General features: G+C 39.3%; 1 protein-coding gene across 2 annotated transcripts in view; it reads right to left on the bottom strand.

Annotated features, from left to right (window-relative positions):
• The window catches only part of LOC126377852 (forkhead box protein P3), a 94,425-nt gene that overhangs the window by 66,589 nt on the left and 14,926 nt on the right, over positions 1 to 12,910 (bottom strand). The gene's annotated exons all lie outside the window — the stretch shown is intronic.

The following is a 12,910-nucleotide window of genomic DNA, read 5'->3' on the forward strand; positions in this document are numbered from 1 at the left end:
TCTGTCAAGGTACATAGAGCCAAGATGCTCCACTGCAGGTGGGTAGAGCCAAATTATACGTATAGAGTAATTATTAGCAGGTAGAGATGACATCTAATAATAATTTATTCCTTTAATTTACATAATTTTAAAAGTAGTACCAACCCGCAGTGGAACAGCGTGGTGGAGTATGCTCCATACCCCCTCCGGTTGATTAAGGGGAGGCCTGTGCCCAGCAGTGGGACGTATATAGGCAGTTTATGTATGTATGTATGTAAAAGTAGTTTCATCAAATTGACTTAAATAATGCCTGAATTGTGGCCCTTTTTTTAAATGAAGACCATTACGATGGCATTGTTAAGTTTTTTCTTCGTTTAATCGTTTAATTTCTTGGATAACAGACATAAATCTTTTATCTTTGTTTTTGGGTGTAAATGATGACACTTTTTATAACACCAAGTTACAATTACAACTTCCACCAATAATTATTCCGATCAAAATAAAAATAACATAATTCTTTACATAATGTGATCCAAATATCAAGTAACAATTAGTTTCATATATGCATATATGCTTCTGCCATTTACATTGTATTTTTGAATAATTATGCACCCCAGCAATGAGAAAATATGTAATTATCGCGTTAAAAGTGAACAACGCCATCTATCGTGTGTTTGGGGAACGTCGATTGGAAAGCCCCTCATTCTCTGCCTACCCCTTTAGTGATACACTCGGAACTTCGTAAGTGACTGCAAGTTATATTCTGATTCTACTTTTAGCTGTTCCCACCCCATTACGGGCCTGAATTCATGTACCTACGGTCACGAGCATTAATATGTATACACTTTGGTACCAACAAACAACATACAAAAACAGCCTATATACGTCCCACTGCTGGGCACAGGCCTCCCCTCAATCAACCGGAGGGGGTATGGAGCATACTCTACCACGCTGCTCCAATGCGGGTTGGTGGAGACTTATCCAATTTGGTACCATGTCACATTAACTTTTTTGACAAATTGAACTGTAAGTCTCACTAAATGTCAAATATGTTAGTGCGACAGAGTCCTGAAGTGGGTACATTATATTGTTCATGACTGTATGTATGTAACGTACATTATATCAATTTAACAAAAAAAAAGAACAGGTGTTTAATTCGCAATTATTACCACAAAGAAAACTAATATATTACGTTAAAACACGTTGAGCAATTTACTTTACGAATAATGCTATTAAAAGTAATATATGAGCATACTATTTATGGCCATTTATTAATGATTATGGATGGAGGTAGGTACAACTTTTGTAAAAACAAAACTCTTACTTAAGTACCTACTAAGTAGTACCTACAGCATAGAATAACACTTGACGACCTCCGTGGTCCAGTGGTTGAGCGTTAGACTCACGATCCGGAGGTCCCAGGTTCGATTACCGGTGGGGACATGTCACAAAAAAAAACTTTGTGGTCCCTAGTTTGGTTAGTTCATTACTGGCTGATCACCAGATTGTCCGAAAGTAAGATGATCCGTGTTTCGCAAGGCACGTTAAGCCGTTGGTCCCGGTTACTACTTACTGATGTACTTAAGTAAATAGTCGTTACATGAGCCATGTCAGGGGCCTTTGGCGGCTCAATAGTAACCCTGACACCAGGGTTGATGAGGTTGGTACTCCACCTTACAACCCAATAAAATAATATTTGACCTAACCTGTATTGGGCTGGCTTTCCCTTGTCCCTCGCGGGTTGGAAGGTCAGACAGGTACTCGCTTGTGTAAAAAACCGGACCTGTCAAATCTTCAGGTTAGGTAAGCGGACCCTGTGAGAAACGTGAGGAGACATCAGTTCGTCTGTATGTGTTCAGTCATGAGCAATATAATGTAGGTACTCACTTTAGGACTCTGTCGCACTAACATATTTGACATTTAGTAAGACTTACAGTTCAATTTGTCAAAAAAGTTAATGTGACATGGTACCAAAGTGTATACATACATATTAATGCTCGTGACCGTTCATAAAATAATTTTCTCTTGACAAAACAAACAATGAAATCACTTGTAGAAACAATTAGTTTGCAAATTTTAACGAACTTTCTACATATCTACCTACTTTCTAAGTAAATACATTGCTATATCCGAGTTTTTTTTTATGACTGATGGTGGTTGCCTGGAAGAAATTGCTTCAGAGATTTTCGGAGGTCGCGCTTTTAACAGAAGCGACTGACTGACTGCCTGACCCCTTGCACCCCTACGCCCTTACTAAATTAAGTTACTTTCATCACTTACTAAGTTCTAACTTTTTTTGAGGTGACTTATTGTAGATTTGCGCCAGATGGCATTAACTACTTGGCCTCACGCGGTTCAAAATGTAAGACGACAGGCCTGAGGGTGCCCAGTTGCGAGCGAACCTCGGCTCAGGGTATTGTCTGAGGGGATCATAGTTAAAAGAATTAATCGACCCTAGTGGGTCGATAGCGGTAAGCGCCGATTGCAAGACTAACTCCCCACCTAGAAAAGTCATGAGCAATATAATGTACCGACTTTAGGACTCTGTCGCACTAACATATTTGACATTTAGTGAGACTTACACTTCAATTTGTCAAAAAAGTTAATGTGTCATGGTACCAAAGTGTATACATATTAATGCTCGTGACCGTACATGAGCATGACCAAACAAGCACCGTGTTTTGCTTCTAGGTTCACATGGAAACAATTTGTTTGTCTAAGTCAAACGAGAACAAACATCTACGTAAGAAACCAGCCATTTTCCCATACCTCATTGTTTTCCTGCAGTAGCAAACACAAATTGCATAACCCAACTATCTGATATAATGAAACTCTGATTTATATACTTGCGTCTGTTGCGCGTTCAGTTGAGACTTACATTGCGGATATGTGTGTTTTGTAAGTAAACAATCCAGCTTTTATTTACTTAGTCATTATAACCAGCCCATTAACGTCCCCACTGCTGGGGCACGAGCCTTCCCTATGGATGGATAGGGAGATCGGGCCTTAAACCATCACGCGGCGCGGGCCCAGTGCGGATTGATGGTTATTAACGACGGCTAATGCAGCCGGGACCAACGGCTTAACGTGCCTTCCGAAGCACGGAGGAGCTCGAGATGAATACTTTTTTTTTGTGGTCACCCATCCTATGACCGGCCTTTGCGAAAGTTGCTTAACTTCAACAATCGCAGACCGAGCGCGTTTACCGCTGCGCCACCGAGCTCTTCCATGTTAACATAATATCTACTACGACTAGCGCTATTCCGTTTTGACAGGCCCACTTATTTAACCTAAAGATTTGACAGGTCCGGTTTTTTTACAGAAGCACCTGCCTGTCTGACCTTACAACCCGCGAAGAGATAACCAGCCCAATACAGGTTAGGTCACATACCTCCGAAAATGCATTTCTCGGGAATGTCGGTTACCTGACGATGTTTTCCTTCACCGCTGAGCACGTGGTAATCTATTATCTACATTATTTAGAAATAGATTCAAAAACAAATTAGAATTAGAAAATCATTGGTTTTGACAGTTCTCCACTTCATAATTCGTATTAGGTACATAAACATACATAAACTGCCTATGTACGTCCCACTGTTGGGCACAGGCCTCCCCTCAATTATCCGGAGGGGGTATGGAGCATACTCCACCACGCTGCTCGACTGCAGGTTGGTGGAGGTATTTTTACGGCTAATAGCCGGGACCAACGGCTTAACGTGCCCTCCGAAGCACGGAATCATCTTACTTTTTTGGACAATCAGGTGATTCAAGCCTGAAAAGTCCTTACCAAACAAAGGACTGTCTCACAAAGTGATTTCAACAATGTCCCCATCGGGAATCGAACCCGGACCTAATCGTGAGCCTAACGCTCTAACCACTAGACCACCGAGGCTGTTTATATAATTCGTATTAATAAATTGATATTTATCTTATCCATAGTAAAGCAGTTTCAGGCAAAATCTAAATTACGTCTTATCCTAATGTAACGGTTATTTAATTTGGCTTATCTCTATTATCCTAAATAATGTTATAAATTGTATTTAATATATAAGAATTAAAACTATTTCTTAGATTTCGTACTAACGTAATTAGTGCAATGTAGTGGAGTATTAGACGGGGTCGCTTTCCCGGTTGGCGGTGAAGTGGTCGGGAAGCTAGTATTGACTTGTACGGGGCTTCCCAAACTATGTGTCATGACCCACAGGTGGGCCACTTGTGGACCATATATGGGCCACTTATGAACCACTGGTGGGCCATTTGTGGCGAGCTTGAGGACCGCTTGTGGACCATGGGTAATTGATATCACGTGGTTTCCAGGGTTCGTGCCGGGTTAATAGCTATAGGCTCACCGCTTATACATGGGTTAAACAGATGGCGAGGAATGTGTGTTCTAGGCACCTCTGCCTACCCCATCGGGAATACAAGCGTGATGCTTTGTATGTATGTTAATAAAACCTAGAACACTCTTATCCATATCAGTGTACTGCCTACGTAAAACAAACAATGTTTTGTTTTTTTTTTGCTATCAGTTTTATTGTACTACATACATATTATGTCGTGGCCAGATCTTAGAATTGATCATTTCATGAACATACATAAACTCACGCCCGTAATCCCTAATGGGGTGGGCAGAGCCACAAGTAATCAAAGACAACTTGCAGCCACTGTTGATACGATGTCGTAAGCTGGATATGAGGAACCTTATGGTGATAAGGGATCAGCCTATCGCCCATAACATTAGTCCATCATGTTAGAGGACACAATCCCTTTATCGGTTTTTACGACATGCCCGGGAAGACAAGCAGCTGAACGTTTTCTATGTTTTTTTATTTGCTCCCAGAACAGCATAGCAGAATTTCATGAAAATGGTCCTATTTCATGAAATATAACATCATTCGTTGGCCACATCATGATGTAGTTTGTCCAGATCAATGAACACAAAACGTTTAACAATATGAACAACTAAATTCATGATTACTTCATGATATTTGGCCAAACGTTAGCAATCATGATTATCGTAAAATTAGTAACATTATCCACCGATAGTGGCGCTGGTGTCGATCATATTTAAAACTTGATTGATATTATAATCGATGAATCAATCTAATTGTACAATTTTCCATATCGAATAGGTAAAGGTTCAATACGATCTACTCTGAACCGGCGTGCGTGTATGAAGCGATTGATGAATGTGGAGGAAGCAAGAGAAGTGTGTCAGGATCGAAGCAAATGGAATTCTATAGTCTCTGCTTACCCCGGTGGGAAATAGGCGTGAGTTTATGTATGTAATAGGTAAATAATTTGGACCTAAGGAATTACACCACACAACATGGACACCGCCTGCATTAACAATATGGCCAAACGTTAATTGAAATATCATTAAACGTTGACGTTTTAACGATAGTTGGCTATTTCATGAAATGGTCGGACACATCATGAAGTGATCAATTCTACGATCTGGCCACGACACATACAATACATTAAAACCGTGCCTATAATCCTTAATGGGGTAGGCAGAGCACAATACAAGTCATCAAGACAACAACTTGCATCAGGCAAACATTCTTGCGGCATTTGTGACCTTAAATACCTATAACATGTTCCGTTTTTATTTTTTCGTAGTAAGTACCTAGTTAGTTTTGTAGGCCAATGTAGTTTAGATGTAGATTTAGGTGTAGTGCACAGGGTGTTAGTGACATCGTAACGAAAACTTTGAGGGATGATTCAGACCATGATTCTGAGTTGATATCATATGGAACAGAAAAAAAAAAAAAAAACAAAAATCTTCATGATTTTTCCGACAGGAAATTCCACTCGATATCAACTCAGATCATGATCTGAACCATCCCGCTTAGTATTCGTTACGATGTCACTAACACCCTGTATGTAGCATAGAATAAGAAATAAGTCTACGTATTATAGATGAGGGTACTACTTATCTGATCTAGAATTTGCACAACAAAGAGTACCTAGCAAGACAAGTACTTAAAGATACGTATGTGAATACGTTTAAAAGGAAAAGAAAAAATATAATGGTGATAATTCCTGTAAATACCATCTAATTTTATTTTAAGTTATACCTGTCATTTTCTTATCCGCCGAAATGGAAAGGGATGGGTAATCGACAGGCATAAAATTTATGGAACACACGTCAATTTTAAGCAGGCATTTTAAAAACCCTCCCTATATATTGGCCAATAACCCGGCAGAATTAAGTTGACAGCACATGTCAATCGGTTTGCATACTAGCGAGATGCCTATTTTATTCGCCCGGGTTATTTATTTATTAACTCATTCGTTTTAAAATTAACAATTGTCTATCATCCGTCCCTTTTCTTGTCGGTGGATAAAAAAATGACGGGTATAAGTAACTTAAAATAAAATTAGGTGTCTGCAGGAATCGGGACCAATACCGGGTTCTAATCGCATAAAAATCAGAGATATGAGACCCCCGATATATATATATACTTTTAAACTTTTTTATATTTTTTTTATTTAAATAAAAATAGAACTACGCGTTCTTGTTGCAAAGGCCAGCCCTAGCGGCACAGCACCCTTGTTGTTTTAGATTTCTGCCTAAAATTGACGTGTGTTCTATAAATTTTATGCCTGTCGATTACCCATCAGACAGGCAGTCGCTTCTGTAAAAAACCGAACCTGTCAAATCTTCAGGTTAGGTAAGCGGACCCTGTGAAAAACGGAATAATGCTAGGGGGCTACTGTCGATTACCCGTCCCATTCTTTTTCAGCTTATAAGAAAATTACAGGTATAACTTAAAATAAAATTAGATGGTGTGTACTGGAATTATATTGTGTTTTAGTTAAGTTTAAAAGTGACTAACACGAATCTATACACTCAACATAACCTACATCTCTTTTGAAGTCGGTTAAGAAGCATAAATGTGACTGCACGTTCTGACATTTGAGAGTTATTGGTGAAGGATAGCGACTAGCGTACGGTCACGAGTACTAATATGTATACACTTTGAAACCATGTCACATTAGCTTTTTTGACAAATTAAACCGTACGTATTATTAAATGTCAAATGTGATAGTGCGACAGGGTTCTAAAGTGGGTGCATGATATTGCTCATGACTGTACATATATAGCATCACGCCTCTATCCCTGAAGGGGTATGCAGCCGTGTGTAGTGTATGCATCGACTGCTCGCCGGATATGCCTTATTTATCAACCGTTCAAACACGAGGAATGTATTAAAAACATCATAGAAGGAAAGCTACAAGAAGAGAGGAAGGGAAAGACCAAGAAGAGCTTACATGGAACAGATTAAAGAGAAGGTGAACGTCGTGTCTTATAAGGAAGTGAATTGTCCTTTGATAGACAAGAATGGAGAATGCTACACCGACAAGAGCGCTCTTAAATTCGTGATGTAATCAATTACGTAAAAGATACATAAACAGCCTATATACGTCCCACTGCTGGGCACAGGCCTCCCCTCAACCCACCGGAGGGGGTATGGAGCATACTCCACACTCCACCACGCTGCTCAATTGTTATATTACGTTTATCAAATCTATTGCATGTTTTTATTTATTTATTTAATTATTTATCTAATAATTACAACTATAAGTTACCATACAGGCATATGCCCAAGGCGGTAACTTAGACACATAAGTTAATATAAACTTAAATTATTATTTCAATATTTACAATATTACGTATACTTATATACCTAGATACTAAACTTATCAAATATCTTACCTATTATCACATAAAATTTTAATTATAGCCTCTGCGAACTTCGCCAATGAACAATTGAACAGGTCTATTTCCTTGGCAACCTCATTTAATATATTCAGAGCGGTGGTAACGGGATCTTGCCTCATTATATTAGTGCGACTCTTGGGTATATGAAAAATTTGATTCCGCGGACCATGCCTCAACCGTAGATTTGGGACTTGCAGCCCGATAGCTTGTAGGATCGCAGGGTTATGCAGGACCCCTCGAAATACCTTAAAAATATACGTAGTTAATGCTACTTTCCTTCTAACCTCCAGCTTGTAATATGTTATGACCGAGTGCGCCTGTACGCTTTGTACTGATTTAAAAGCAGTTGTTTACTTGAAATGCTTAGATAATAAACACGTAATACACAAGTGATAAAAATAATTAAATAATTGATATATTTATGTACCATTATACACGGCGATACGGCACACCACCTATCACCTGCATTTAATAACGCCCTGATTTTGTTTCATCTTGTTTTATCTCTAAAATACTATAGATATTATGATTAGAAACATTAAATTAAGGTTTAATGTATTCAAATTAAAAAACATATCTTTATTCAGTAGGTAACATAGTTACACTTTGAATCGTCAATTTTCACATAACGAACGTCGCATTCGCCTAAAACTACTGCAGCTTCTCACAACCTGTATAGCCGCGGAAAAGAAGCTGCAAGAAAAACCTCGGCACAGGGCCCTAGACGTTCTTTAAAAAATGTGTATGAAGCGATTGATGAATGTGGAGGAAGCAAGAGAAGTGTGTCAGGATCGAAGCAAATGGAATTCTACAGTCTATGCTTACCCCGGTGGGAAAAAGGCGTGAGTTTATGTATGTACCTATGTATTAAATTAAAACTCTGAAATCGATACGGTTTTTAGTCTATCAGGAAAAAAAGGAAATCAGGAAAAAGGTCTAATCGTTATTTTATGATTATACCAATGAGGGACATACCAGGCTACGTTCATCAAAAACAATATAGGTAGATGGCGTTGTAAATCTTCAACGTGATAATTACCTATTTTCTTATTAATCGGGTACATAATTATTCCAAAATACAATGTAATGGCAGAAGCATATAAAAATAATTATTGCTTGATATTTGGATCACATGTAAGTATTGAAATGGCCCCGATTCCTGGAGACACCGCCTAATTTTATTTTAAGTTATATCCGTCATTTTCATATCCGTCGAAAAGGAAAGGGACGGATGATTCACAGCTCTTAATTTTAGGAAGAATGAGTAAATTAATGTGTCGGGTTATTGACTGACGTAAAATTTTTAGACGGTTGGTTTAGATTTGTGCTTAAAATTTACGTGTGTTTTTTTTTTTTTTTTGGTAACGAAGGGGAAATCCTCATGGATACCTCGCCACCCGGGGGAGCGACGAGGTTATGTCGGACTCCTACCGACTAAAACCCCTCCGATGGCCCTCTGCGGTGCATGTCGGGGAGCTCCGGGATCTCTGTCGAACGCACCGGTGCTCCCCTCGCACTTGCTTTCACTAAAGCGCGTCCCGGGGTAGATCCCCACCCCTACGCCATCCCAGTTTTACGGCGATGCGAGGCCATATCGCATTGCCGTCCATCCCGGAGATCGTGTGTTGAGTGGTTCGGGCCCCCGCCCTTATCACTCACGATCCCCAGTGTCCCCTTTCAGTCGCCTCTTACGACAGGCAGGGGGTACCGTAGCCCTATTCTTGCGCCCGGAACTACAGGGCGGGGCACAGGCCTAAACCAATGATTGTCGAATTTGTTTTGGAATTCATGTGTGGTTCATAAATGGTTATCACGTGCTCAGCGGTGAAGGAAAACATCGTGAGGAAACCCACATTCCCGAGAAATGCATTTTCGGAGGTATGTGATCTAACCTGTGGGCTGGTTTTCTGTTCGCGGGTTGGAAGGTCAGACAGGCAGTCGCTTCTGTAAAAAACCGGACCTGTCAAATCTTCAGGTTAGGTAAGCGGACCCTGTGAAAAACGGGATAACGCTACGGAGATGATGTCTGTTATCCATGAAAATAAGGTTAAACGAACGAAAATACTACCATTAAAAAAACCACAATGTATTATACATCATAAGTATTTAATACATTGTGTTTTTTTTTATTGTCTTTATGTATTTTTCGTAGAATAAATACATATTTTTCTTTCTTTATTTCTTGACTTTACTTATATTCTTCTTCTTAACGTGTGGGTTGTGAGGTGGAATAGCAGCCTCATCAACCCTGGTGTCAGGGTTATGAGCCGCCAAAGGCCCCTGACATGGCTCATGTAACGATAACTCACTCGATTATTACTCGATAATTTGTCTCGATTATTACGTATCTAATGTTGAGTGTATCTATACGATTAGAACGCGTAGGTAAATGCACAACAGGTTTATAAGTTATCAATGTTGAACTTGACAGATGCAATTCTATATGATAACGTGTAATTATGTAGGTATATTGCGTTATATTGCGGCAGGTCATGATCGAAATGGAAGTAAGAGGATTGAAAGGTACTAACGCGCATTTTGTATGAGAATAGAATAATAATAATAATATAACATAACATAACAAATACTTTATTGCACAAACAGGAAAAAACAAAATACAAAACAAAAGAGAAATAGAATGAGTACAATAGGTGGCCTTATTGCTAAGTAGCAATATCTTCCAGGCAACATTTAAGTATAGGAGATATTTAATATTATGTAATGTAGCGGGATAGCGCAGCATGGGAATATTTGTACGTATAAAAATAAATACACTTTCGACTACATAAACTACATAATAATAACAATACACATAATTATAATTGTTATAATAAATAAATATCAATTCTTAAACTACTACATATACTATAGAAGGAAAGGAGTAGATAGATTATGAAGATGAAGAGGAAATAGAAGTAAGGAAATGCGCCTTGACTTGCCCTTTAAAGGACTCCATAGACGAAGCTCTCCTAATGCTTTCAGGCAGAGTATTCCACAAACGGACAGCATGCACCGTGAAAGACTTGGAGTAGAAAATTGAGGAATGGGAAGGAATATTTAGAGACAGATTGTTGGATGAACGGAGGTTGCGGGTAAGAGTGGAAGAATGAAAGACGAAGCGATCTTTAAGATAGCAAGGAGATTCTATACGTAGTATTCCTTATCCTATGCCTCAGAGGCGTTACCTGAACGAATACAGACAGTTCAATCTCTTTATACGAGAAAAATACGTTATGCAACATGTCCTTGTTTCTGTTTTGTACCTACTTTTTAATACATAATGTACATTATTTATAGGCAACTGTTGAACAATTTATAAGTTTATCCTAAATTTATCGCGGGCATGATAAATAGATAATAGGTAACTATCTATCACACGTGTCGACTTTTATTGTACTTAGGATAAGCGATAAGCGCTAAATGAGGAAAATCGTCGACCACGCCGGCGGGGTCGGTATCGGGGTTCTGAAGTGTTTGGTGTCGCGAGCTGATTGGCCGCCTCTATGGCTAGAGTAATCGGGTCGTCGGGATCGTATATTACCATAACATAACATAACAAATACTTTATTGCACAAACAGGAAAAAACAAAATACAAAACAAAAGAGAAATAGAATGAGTACAATAGGGCCTTATTGCTAAGTAGCAATCTCTACGTATTACGTCCTTCGGACGCCGATACTTTTGAGTTCCGTCCCTGAGCAGGATGTATTCGGAAGCCGCAACTACCAGGGGATTTGGGTGGTGCGGAGCAGAATTGAAAAAACGTTTTGAAGCTAATTGGAGCCATTGGGCAATGGTTGGCAGACCTAGGTCAATGTGCAGATTTTCATTTCGAAGGAACCACGGAGCTCCCATGGCTTTCCGCATGAAACGATTTTGTATTTACTGTAGACGGTGGATTTGAGAGGGACTCGCGTGAGCGAAAACTACCCCTGCATAGGTCATGATCGGACGGATGCAAGTCGTGTAGATTTTCACCTTATTCCTAAGGGATAATTTACTACGCTTGTCAATGTGAGAGTTCCTATCTTCTTCTATCGTATGGGTTTGTGAGGTGAATTACCAACCTCATCAACCCTGGTGTCAGGGTTATTATTGAGCCGCCAAAGGTCCCCACAGTTCCTATATAAAAACAGGGATTTGAGCATAATCTTGGGAGTGAGGTTTGCTCAAGTAGAATAGAATAGAAATCATTTATTTTAGATATAAGTATTGGTATAACAGTAGGAGTGAACATAGTAATTACAAACTTATTTCTAAAAAGGGACGTCATCTCAGCAATATGTTGTGACACTCCGACATTGAGGGAGTGCCATAACGCTGATTTTCAGCTGTGCCCCAGTCTCAGTTTTTATAAAATTACATGACCTTGAGGGAAGATATAGTGACTAAGATTGAGAATTGAATGTTACGTTGGTTTGGACACATAGAGCGGATGAAGGATAATAGGATTACGAAAGCAGTATATAAAGCGAAGGTTGGTGGTAGGGTTGGCAGAGGAAGACTTAGAAGGACGGACATTGACCAAATTGGAGATGTCCTTAGAAAAGCATCAATAAGATAAGATCTACTCTGAACCGGCGTGCGTGTATGAAACGATTGACGAATGTGGAGGAAGCAAGAGAAGTAAGTCAGGTTCGAAGGAAATACATACACAGTCTCGCAAAGCGTTTTTTGTTACGTGACCCCACCGGGATTCGAACCCAGGACCTTTGGATCGTCAGCCATGGACTTGTCCGCTGTGACTTGTAGATTTGAGGCCTGTCCATCCCCATATGATCGCATGCGTGAGTGTATGTGTGAATGAAGTGATAAGCAATTTTAGACATATGCCTATTTCAACGAATGTCATGGCTATAGGTAGATCTGGTAGATTATCTTGTTAGTCTTTGTCTTTGCTCTGCCTACCCCCGTTAAGATTCTCGGGCGTGAGTGTATGTATGTGTGTATGTATGTAATCATACACACGTGCCTATTTCAGAGTATTTAGGAAGCAAAAGCGGGTCGGAAGTATGTTGATAGCCATTTATTTAGATTTCGAGGCCGAATTATTATTTAGGTTGTTTTGTTTTATCAGTAGGAAGGCGCAATTTCGTACTAGTCGAGTATGCAGAAAGATTTCAGATAAAACAGTGTTTTTTTTTTATTGGATTTTCTGTTTAACCGACTTTAAAAAAGAAGGAGGTTATTGCATTGTCTAA

The sequence above is a fragment of the Pectinophora gossypiella genome, chromosome 24, assembly GCF_024362695.1.
Source record: "Pectinophora gossypiella chromosome 24, ilPecGoss1.1, whole genome shotgun sequence".
NCBI classification, from domain to species: domain Eukaryota; kingdom Metazoa; phylum Arthropoda; class Insecta; order Lepidoptera; family Gelechiidae; genus Pectinophora; species Pectinophora gossypiella.